The sequence below is a fragment of the Equus quagga genome, chromosome 13 (assembly GCF_021613505.1).
Source record: "Equus quagga isolate Etosha38 chromosome 13, UCLA_HA_Equagga_1.0, whole genome shotgun sequence".
Lineage (NCBI taxonomy): Eukaryota > Metazoa > Chordata > Mammalia > Perissodactyla > Equidae > Equus > Equus quagga.
The window spans coordinates 42,958,926-42,969,736 of record NC_060279.1 but is presented as its reverse complement, the minus strand read 5'-3'; positions in this window follow the sequence as shown (position 1 = coordinate 42,969,736).

Here is a 10,811-nt window from a genome sequence, read left to right as displayed (position 1 = left end):
TGATAGAGTTGCCTGGGCTTCCAAAAAGCCACTGAAAATGGCCCTTGACACAGCCCAGTAAAATCTAGGCCATGGAATGGAGGGGACAGATGGAAAGTGCAAACAATAGTTTTAAGAGACACATCAGCTGAGACTGTGAAGAGAGTCCCAAGCACAACAGGAGTGGGAGGGATCACCTGACCTTGTTTCCCACTTCCTAAGCCTCCATTTCAGTGGTGTGCTGGTAAGTGTTTAACAACAAGTGTTCTCTGGAATAAATCCTGATTTGTAGCATTTGTCTATCTGCATGGAGTAAATAATCTTACCATGGCCCATTTTAAGCTACCAATGAGATATCACCGACTACAGAGTTAGGAAAAGATGCTAAGTAACACACTATGATAAAGTATTTCCACCATAAAAATACAATAGACATACCACCTCACATCCATTAGGATGGCTACTATGAAAAAAAATAACAATACAAAATAGCAAGAGTTGCCAAGGATATGGAGAAATTAGAACTCTTGTGCACTGTTGATGGGAATATAAAATATTGCAGCTGCTATGGAAAACTATATGGCTGATCCCCCCCCGAATAAAAACAGAATTACCATATGATCTATTAATTCTACTTCTGGGTATATACCCCAAAGAATTGAAATCAGGGACTCAGAGATATTTGTACACCCATGTTCACACCAGCATTATTTGCTATAGCCAAAAAAAGGAAGCAACCCAAATGTCCATTAACAGAGGAATGGCTAAACAAAATGTGGTATATATATAAAATAGAATATAATTCAGCCTTTAAAAAGGAAGGAGATTCTAACGCATTACATTATGGATAAACTTTGAAGACATTAAGTGAAATAAGCCAGTTACAACAAGGCAAATGCTGCATGATTCCACTTATATGAGGTACCTAGAGTAGTCAAATTCACAGGGACAGAAATGAGAATGGTGGTTACTAGGTGCTGGTAGGGGGAGGAACGGGGAGTTATTGTTTAATAAGTACAGAGTTTCAGTTTTGCAAGATGAAAAGAGTTTTGCGGATGGTTGGTAGTGATGGTAGCATAATAATGTGAACATAATTAATGCCACTGAACTATACACTTATAAATGGTTAAGATGGTAAATTTTATGTTATGTATATTTAACCACAATTTAAAAAAATACAATAGACATAACTTCAAGAGCACAGATAGTAGTAAAATGTTATAATTAGGAAGTGATGAGTTTTGAATATGTATTACCTTATTTTTATATAATTTATTTAATTGTAAGTTAATATACTTTAATTTTTAATAATGGCTGATTCATGTGAATTTAAAAACCAGCTTTGAGAGCTGGTACCAGCTGGCTCTAGCATACCACTGATTGATTCCCACCTGGGGTTTATGAGCCTAAAACTTGGGTGGGATGCCCTGGTTATCTGTTTGTACGGCTCTGCTGTCAGGCTTGGATGGGCTGGCAGTGTCACTTGTTGGTCTGTCCACAGCCATCTCCACACATCCAAGGATTTATAAGATGAAGAAAGGTAGTCTGGAAAAACCAGTTTTGAAAGGTGTCATTGCTGCCTAATCCTCCCCCTGACTTCTTGTAGACTTCATCACAATATTATCACACATCTTGTGTGATGCTGGTTGGACTGTAAACTACCACAACTGCTTTGGAAAACTTTTTGGGAGTTCTTCATAAAGTTAAACATACACCTCTCCTATGACCCAGCAATCTTACTCTATTTATTTCCCAAGAGAAATGAATGTGTATGTCCAAAAAGATTTCTAAAAAATGATTATAGCAGTGTTATTCATACTAGGCAAAAACTGGAAACAATCAAATGTCTATCAACAGGGGAATTGATAAGCTTTTATATACTATGAATTACTACTCAGCATACAAAAGACCAAATGACATATACTCACAACAACATGGATAAATTCCTCCAAACAGTATGCTTAGCAAAAGATGCCTCTGCAAAAGGATGTTTTTGAATATCCAAAACATAGCTATTCTAATGTTACTGTGTGTTACTCATGTATGATTCCAGTTATATGAAGTTCCAGACCAGGCAGAACAGGCAAAACTAAGTCATAGCCAAAGAAATCAGAAGAGTGGTTGTTTCTTTGAGGTAGTTTAACTGGAAATTTACATGACGGAAACTTCCTGAGTTGATGTTCTATAGAACTTGGTCTGGCTGATGGTTATAAAGATGCGTACATTTCTCAAGATTTGTCAAACTGTATACTTTATATATGTGCATTGTGCTGTATGTAAATTATATCATAATAACATACTGTTAGCATAAAAACAAAATTATACTTTTTAAATTGCTGAAAGTACACAAAAAATTGTTTAGCTTTTGGTTTTATTCTGATACACATGTTTACTTTTATGTATTCTGTACAATCTAAACAAAAGACTCATATAAATTAGAACTTTCATACTTCCTAAACAATGCTAGGACATATTAATTCCATTTACCCTCCTCCTGCCTTTTGAGTTATTGTCATTCATTCTATTTCAAAGTATGTTTGTGTCACACAGACATCATTACTATTGTTTTGGACAGTAATATTTATTTGGTTTCCTCACATATTTAATATCCATTGCTCTTCATTCCTTTCTTCATTTCTATGTTTCTCTTGGGATCACTTAACTTCTGCCTGAAGAACTACCTTCTACATTTCCTTTAGTGAAAGTATACTGCTTATCTGGAAAGGCCTTTATTTCACCTTCACTTTGAAAGATATTTCATCAGGGATTAAATTATAGATTGAAAATTATAGTACTTTAGCTCTTTAATAATGAATATAAGGTGAATTGTCTTCTTCTGGATGTTTCTATGACTTTTCTGTTTGCCTTTGATTTTCAGCAGTGTTATAATCACGTGTTTAGATGTGATTCTCTAGTTTTTATCCTGTTTAGAGTTGATAGAATTTCTTGTATATTTGGCTTGATCGCCCATCAGTTATTTTTTAATTGGCCATTACATTTTACAAAATTGCTTTCAATCCAATTTACATCTCCCACAATGTGATACTTCAAATACGTGTACATTAGTCCTTTATAACATGACCTATACTATCTTTTTACTCTCCTCTCTGAAGTTCCTTTCCTTCTAGGTCTCTATACTTCAACTAGACATTTTATACTTATTCATTTTTCAATTACTAATTCCCCCTCAACTGGGCCCAAACTGCTATTAAAACCATACATTGCTTTTTAAAATTAGTTATATATTTCAGTTCTAGAATTTCCATTTGATTTTTTAATAGATTTCTAGTCCCTGGTGTAAGTTTCCATCTTGTCATCTGTGTCCTTGAACACCTAAAACATCTATATTTTAGTGTTACTATCTGATAACTCCAACAGCTCAATCATGTTGTCACTCAGTTTCTATTGTTTGCTTTGTCTCTCTTGCTCTTGTTTCTTTGCATGCCTGGAAAATGTGATTGAATGATGGACCTGATGTTTGAAAAACTATGGAGATTTTAGATAATGTCACTGTCGATGAAAATAATCCATAATCAATCCATAAATGAAAATTTGGGAGAGTTTGTCTGAGCTAAAATCTGAGGACCATGGCCCGGGGCCTTTCTTCCTGAAGGAAGAAAGGACACCAAAGAAGTGAGGTATACAGAGTGGTTATATACCCCCATACAGGATGTTTCACATATGATTGAAATGTCCCTCCCACAATAGTCACAAGATTGCCCTGTCGGCACAACACTTGATGGACACAGCAGGTAGTGGGTCTGCTATCTTGGCAGGTGTAGTAGGAGGCAAGTCTATTGTCTCGAGCTGGGTGGTCACAGGTGAGCGCAGCAATCAGTTCCTAGCCTAAGGAAAGATGCTTAATCCCTAAGGGAATGCCAACGTTGGAAGGGGGAGGGAAGTTGCACCTTTATCTCAAGGGCCTTTGTTCTTGCCATAGGGAATATCTAAAGCAGATATACAATGCATGCTCAATGGCAGCGATCAGGCCCTTTTGGAAAGACAAGGTCAGGCCAAATTAGGTTTACACAAAACGGCTTCCTCATATACTCCAATATATCCTATTACTTGCCATTTTTATTTGTCAGTCACCTTTTGGGGGAGATTCTAGAGGGGTAAATCACCTCAATCCATTCATGACTAAACTGATTTGCAGTTTGTTTGCACTCATGGGAAGTCTCCGTCTATATCTGGTTTGCGCACATTCCTAGGCTGTAGATCTATAGGGCTACCATCTGAGAAGCACCTTCTCTTCAGAGGGTCCTGAACTTCAATTCATATCTCTCTCCTTTGCACCATGGTACTGATGAGGATTTTAGGCTGGTTACTTTTAAAACTGCGGATGAGAGGCAGGCTCCGAGGACTGGAATTTTGCTTGCCCTTCTGCGAGACATTTGCGTTTGTGAAGGAAGGGGGGCTGACCTTGTAGGGACCCGAAATTGGCCACCCCAGGATATGTCTCTTTGGCATCAGGATTGTTTGGGGCTGATTGCTTTCGATAAACTGGGACAGGGAAGGAGGCTCTGGGGAATGGAACTTGCCCTTGTTGGGACATATTTACATTTGTAAGGTAAATCTCTATCTGTAGAGGGTGCCTCCCTCTCTGTACCAGGAAGAAGAGGAGATGACCTTGTCCCTAGAAACTCTTAATGGGGAAGGCAAGAACTTAAGTTGGTTGCTGTCTGGCAATCTCAGGTAACTGGTTTAGGGTGGTGGCGTCTAACCTTTCTAACCTTTACTTGATCCGATTTGATTCTTGTCTAAAAGTCATGGGATCACCCAATGACCAGACCCCACCTGCACTGATGCCATTTTAACTTTTTTTCATGTTCTTTCCTTTGTCTTGTAAAGAGATGAATCATATACCTATGCCTTAAATTTAGCCCTAACCCACAACTCGGGGCAGCAGCAGGAGCTCTGACTGCCCGTGGGTCCTGTCCCCACGCACCAGCTCTGCCTGCCCATGGGCCCTGTCCCCATGCCAGCGGGGGCAGCAGAAGCGGGGGCAGCAGAAGCGGCAGCAACAGAAGCTCTGACTGCCCATGGGTCCTGTCCCCATGCTACACTATTCTCTAAATAAAAGAGCACTACTGCCAGATCTTAAGAGTCTAAGAAATCTTTCTTTCGACTCCTTGGCTCACCGACCCCGCATCAGTACCATTGAAAACTGCTCTTCTTTCAGCTGTACCCTGCTTGCCTTCATAGCCTCTTGCCAGCATGTAGCTGAATTTGCAAATGCCTTGAGGGGAAAACCTTTATCAAGTGTTCAGCTCACTTCCCAATGCACTGCAGGATCTTGGCTCCTCACCTCTGAATACCTGTACGGCTCCACAAGTCTTCCTGCCCTCTCTCCACCCTTCTACCCTCCCACTCCCAGCCCAGGCTCCCACAAGATTACTTAATGTGCTGCTGTTTTCTCCAACTCTCAGCAGCTGCCCTCTCCCCAGCTTCTCAGCCTCTTATCCCTTGCCAAGAATTGGAAAATGCCCTGAGGGGAAAAGGCAGAGAATTAGTTTCATTCCAATGAGCTTCTCTCTGGAGCTGGCTCTGTGTGTCCTAGCTGCATTGATAACTTTCCAAAGACTTCAAACAGAATTCCTTTAAACCAGATTTTATCTACTTGTCTTCGAGGTGTATGCTAGTTTGCTACAGATACTCCATAATAACTGAAAGAAGAAATCTACAAATTTCAGGTAAATTAAATTTTTCTACTATGATTTCTTAACAACAAAAAAAGAAGGGGTCACCGGTGATGTGGGGTCGGTGAGCCGAGGAGTCGAAAGAAAGATTTCTTGGACTCTCAAGATCTGGCAGTAGTGCTCTTTTATTTAGAGAACAGCGTAGCATGGGGACAGGACCCACGGGCAGTCAGAGCTTCTGCTGCCGCTGCTTCTGCTGCCCCCGCTGGCATGGGGACAGGACCCATGGGCAGGCAGAGCTGGTGCATGGGGACAGGACCCACGGGCAGTCAGAGCTCCTGCTGCTGCCCCAAGTTGAGGGTTAGAGCTAAATTTAAGGCATAGGTATGTGATTCATCTCTTTACAAGACAAAGGAAAGAACATGAAAAAAAGTTAAAATGGCATCAGTGCAGGTGGGGTCTGGTCATTGGGTGATCCCATGACTTTTAGACAAGAATCAAATTGGATCAAGTAAAGGTTAGAAAGGTTAGACGCCACCACCCTAAACCAGTTACATGAGATTGCCAGACAGCAACCAACTTAAGTTCTTGCCTTCCCCATTAAGAGTTTCTAGGGACAAGGTCATCTCTCCTCTTCTTCCTGGTACAGAGAGGGAGGCACGTTTTACAGGTAGAGATTTACCTTACAAATGTAAATGTGTCCCAGCAAGAGCAAGTTCCATTCCCCAGAGCCTCCTTCCCTGTCCCAGCCCATCAAAAGCAATCAGCCCCAAACAATCCTGATGCCAAAGAGACATATCCTGGGGTGGCCAATTTCAGGTCCCTGCAAGGTCAGCCCCCCTTCCTTCACAAACGCAAATGTAACCAGCCTAAAAATCCTCATCAACCGGTACATACTTGGACTTCTCTTACAGTACTTAGATAAGTCTGATTGGATATTAAAAGGTTTTACTAGAATCCTGTGCAAAAGATTGTCTACCATAAGCTAAACAATCATTACGCCTGTCTGAGGTCCAAAGGTTTGATGAAGCTGGATTTGGTTCCCTACTGTGCTGTCTGCATTTCAGTTAGATCACTATCATACCTTTCAAGTAACCAGTTTTCCAGATGCTGGTCATTAAAACGGGGAGAAGAGGCCAACCAAATCATTTAACTTTCTTAATTTATTCTAGGGAATGTCGAAAGTCAGCAGTGGTAGAGTTAGAAGTGGAAACAAAAGTCTTAATAATAACAGCTTCCTCAGATCTTTACCATGTGACCAGCATGGTTCCTCAGTGCTTTACCATGTAATAATTTATTTAGTCCACATAACAAACCCTGAGACAGTGTAGGTTATTAACACCCACTGTTGCAGAGGAGAACACTGAGGCACTGACACGCTGAACTAACTTCCCAAGGGTCCCAGCCCGGTGACTGTGAGAGCCAGCACTCAGACCCAGGCAGTGTGCCTGCAAAGCTCTTGCTCTCGGCCATCATGCTCAGTGGTAAATGACAAGACCTCACTAAGATCCCCTCCTTCTTGCTCAACCTCCAAGATTTTGAAGAGAAAAAGAAGATTAAAAGTAAGGCCTACAAAACACTCAGAAGTAATTAATGAAATATAGAAGAAGAGGAGAAAGGGCAAACAAAATCATTTAGTCTTCCCCAGAAACAGCCTCCAGGCTCCAGGAATGATGCAATCACATCTCCCAACCAGAGGTGTTTACGGGCCTTGATTCCTCCTAAAGGTCTGAACAAGGGAGCTCCCTAGAGGGGCTCACAGAAAAAGGTGACAGTGCCTTTTGTGTTCAAAGTATAGAGGGGACAGCTGAACACTCTTGCCTTAGAGCAAAAGGGATTGTTCCTGAAGTGACAAGGGGGAAGGAGGACAGCCCATAAAAATGAGACAAAATCATGTTTTCCAAACTTCATGAAACAGCATAGCACTTTCATATTTGGTCATATCCATGTATGTTTACCACTGGTAACTTAATGTTTTCTTTATATTGATTCACTTTTTCCTTGGAAAAAATTGTTTCTACCATGACTAAAATACCAGAGTAAATAAATCATCATAAGCAGGATGTAAGTAAAAAAATAAAGACAAAGGAAACAGAAATATTATTACAGTAAAATATTAAAATATTTAAAAATACAAGTTATAATATAAAGAGTTGGCATAAAGTGAAATAGACAATTTAATTCTTATAGCAGCAATTCAAAGTATATATTATCTCCACTGTTACAGAAGAGAAAGCTGAAATGCAAGAAATTCAAAACTTAACTGACATGCCAGAGCTTGTACGTGGAATAGCCAAGGTCAAACCAAAGTCTATTGGATGCCAAAGCCCCCAAATTAATGTCTTGTAAGATTTTAAATAGATGTTGAATTACAGTGTCTGACAACATCGTAATGAGCTTTCACAGTTGGAGAGGAAGATGAGAGAACACTTTCCTTCAGTCTCTGGTCAGGACCCTACAGCAGTCTTTGCTGAGGAGGCAGAGGGGGTAGCAATGAAGCCGAGCTCATGAGCTTCCAGAAGCATTTCCTCGAGGTCTGGGCAGTGGCAGCCTTTAGGGTAACCTAGAGCAACTCTGGGGTTGTAGTGATCAATGTGAGAAAACCCTGGTTATGCCCAGTTTACCACTGCCCTGCAGTAGCCAGCTCATGGAATGGTTCTTCTTTACTAGCCAAAGGAAAATACTAAGGCTGTCCTCTTAGCCACGACCCAAGGACCACCCAGAAATCAGTACAGACCCAGGAGCTGCTGGCACTAGGGATGAACTAAATAAACTAAAATTAATTTAATGGTGAGTGAGAAGTCAGAACTTTGAAATAAAAAATCTTACGTGCAACTAACTAAGCTGGAGGAATGAGCTAGATCTGCATTTTCCAGTATGGTGCTCACTAGAAACATGTGGTAACTGAGCGTTTGGAATGTGGCTAGTGTGATTGAGATGCTGAACTTTTAGTTTTATTTAATTTTAACTAATGGAAATAGCCACATGTGGCTAGTGGCTACAGTACAGGACAGCACAGGTTAGAGAATAACCATTATGCCATAAAATCATCTGCTTTATTTCCCTGTAGCAAAAAACAGATTTAATAAGATCCCACATTTAATAACAATTCTGAATGGCTTTCTCCACATGCTTAGACACAGCTGAATGTCAGTTCAGCCCCTGAGGGCCGCCTCTCCTGCTCCCTTTGCCTCCTCATTAGATCCCCACACCTCCACCAAGGGATTGGGAGCCTCAGCCAGTCCTGATCTCACAGATGGGGTCTTGGCCGTCTTGCCTGGTCACAGAGCTCTGCTCAAGTGGTGGCTTCACACCTTCCCTCCCAAGTTTGCTTGCTATCACTGCAGCACTGTGTTGGCCCAAATGTTGTGCACTGAGGAGTTTCTACGTTTTTTGAAGGCATGAGGGCAAGTGAATGAATCCAGGCTCTGGTTGGTGGGAGACCACAAAGAGCTATGCAATCTGTGTGTAAATTAGGTGATATAGGAGTAAGACGGTCATGTCAGCAATTGCAGGCCAGTGGTAGAAATTTTGTCCCAACTCCAGGACACTGGATTTGATTCCCAAGAAGGGTGTTTTACTGAATTTTGCAAAGCTAATTTCTCTATTGCACAGATAAGACTGCAGTCTAAGGAAGTAACAGAAACAATGTCCTTAGAGGACACAGAAGGAAAAAGTTTATTGATGGAACTTGAATGGTAGTGGAGAGGCCTCAACCTTCAACAGGAGCCAAAAGGCAGAGCCCAGGGAAGATGTGGCACATCAGGGACTTCAACTCTACATGCCATTTCCTCTTCATTCCCCAAGTGCCTCCTGAGAGCAAAAGAGCATGCTGGAGCAAAGCAAAAGCACACAGGTCTCCAAGATCCCTCAGAAGCAGGGGGTGAGGCCACAAGAAGAAGAAAGCAGAAGCAAAGAGGTTTAAACACAGAGAGAATTACAATGGGTTTGTTAATTATACACTGACTGGGAACTGGCTTTATTTAAAGACTAAGATATACCTGTCTTCCTATGGTTCAAGAGAATGGTTAGAGAATAACCATTATGCCATAAAATCATCTGCTTTATTTCCCTGTAGCAATAAACAGATTTTCCATGGAAGTGTGTCAAACTCAGACTATATTTTCAAACTGGCTATGATGTATATACAGAGGTTAATATGAAAATTATATTTAAATATTAGTAGTAAATAAGGGACTTTGAATGAGTTATCTCACACAAGTTTATCCATAAAAAAAGAGACAGTTGTTACAATGTTGTCAAATAAGTAGAAAGCCAAAAATATGAGGACACCAAAAATATCACAATAAATAGCTTGAACCTCCTTTGTGTTTGGGGAGGTTATTAATTATTGATTCAATTATTTAATAGTTATATGTCTATTCAGATTCTCTATTTCTCCTTATGTGAGTGTTGGTAGATTGCGTCTTTTAAGGAATTGGTCCATTTCACCTAAGTTATCAATTTTGTGGGCATAGAGTTTTTCATAATCTTCTTTTAGTCCCCTTTTAATGTTCATGGGATCAGAAGTGATGACCTTTTTCAGGCAATTTGTGCCTTCTCTCTTTTTTTTATTAGATAGCCTGTTTAGAGGTTTATCAATTTTATCTTCTCAAAGAGGCAACTTTTGGTTTTATTGCTTTTCTCTACTGTTTTCCTGTTTTCAATTTCATTGATTTCTGCTCGATTTTTATTATTTCTTTTCTTCTACTCACCTAGGGTTTAATTGGCTCTTCTTTTTCTAGTTTCCTAAGATGAACCTACTTTGCATCCTAGCCTAGGCTTAACCAGGAGAATAAATTTAATTAGTTTGGCAAACCTTAGCTAATCAAGTAGCATTTTAATTACTTTTATTCACTTATAACAAATGGAAAGTACACTAAGGGTACAGTTAAAAGACTTTACTAATGTAAATCACCACCCAGACTAAGGTGTAGTGCATTTCCAGACTACAGAAAGTTTCCTCATGCCTCTTGCCAGGCAACACTCCACAGAGTTAGTCTTTTTTTTAAAGTTCTATCACCATATGTTAGTTTGCTTGTTCTTTGCTTTCACATAAATGGAATCAGAAAGTATATACTCTGGGGCTGTTGGTGCGGGGGGATAATCTGACTTTTATCAGTCATAACTATACTATGACGTTTATCCATTTTTTTCATATAGTTCTTTATTGTGTGTATTCCATCATATGAA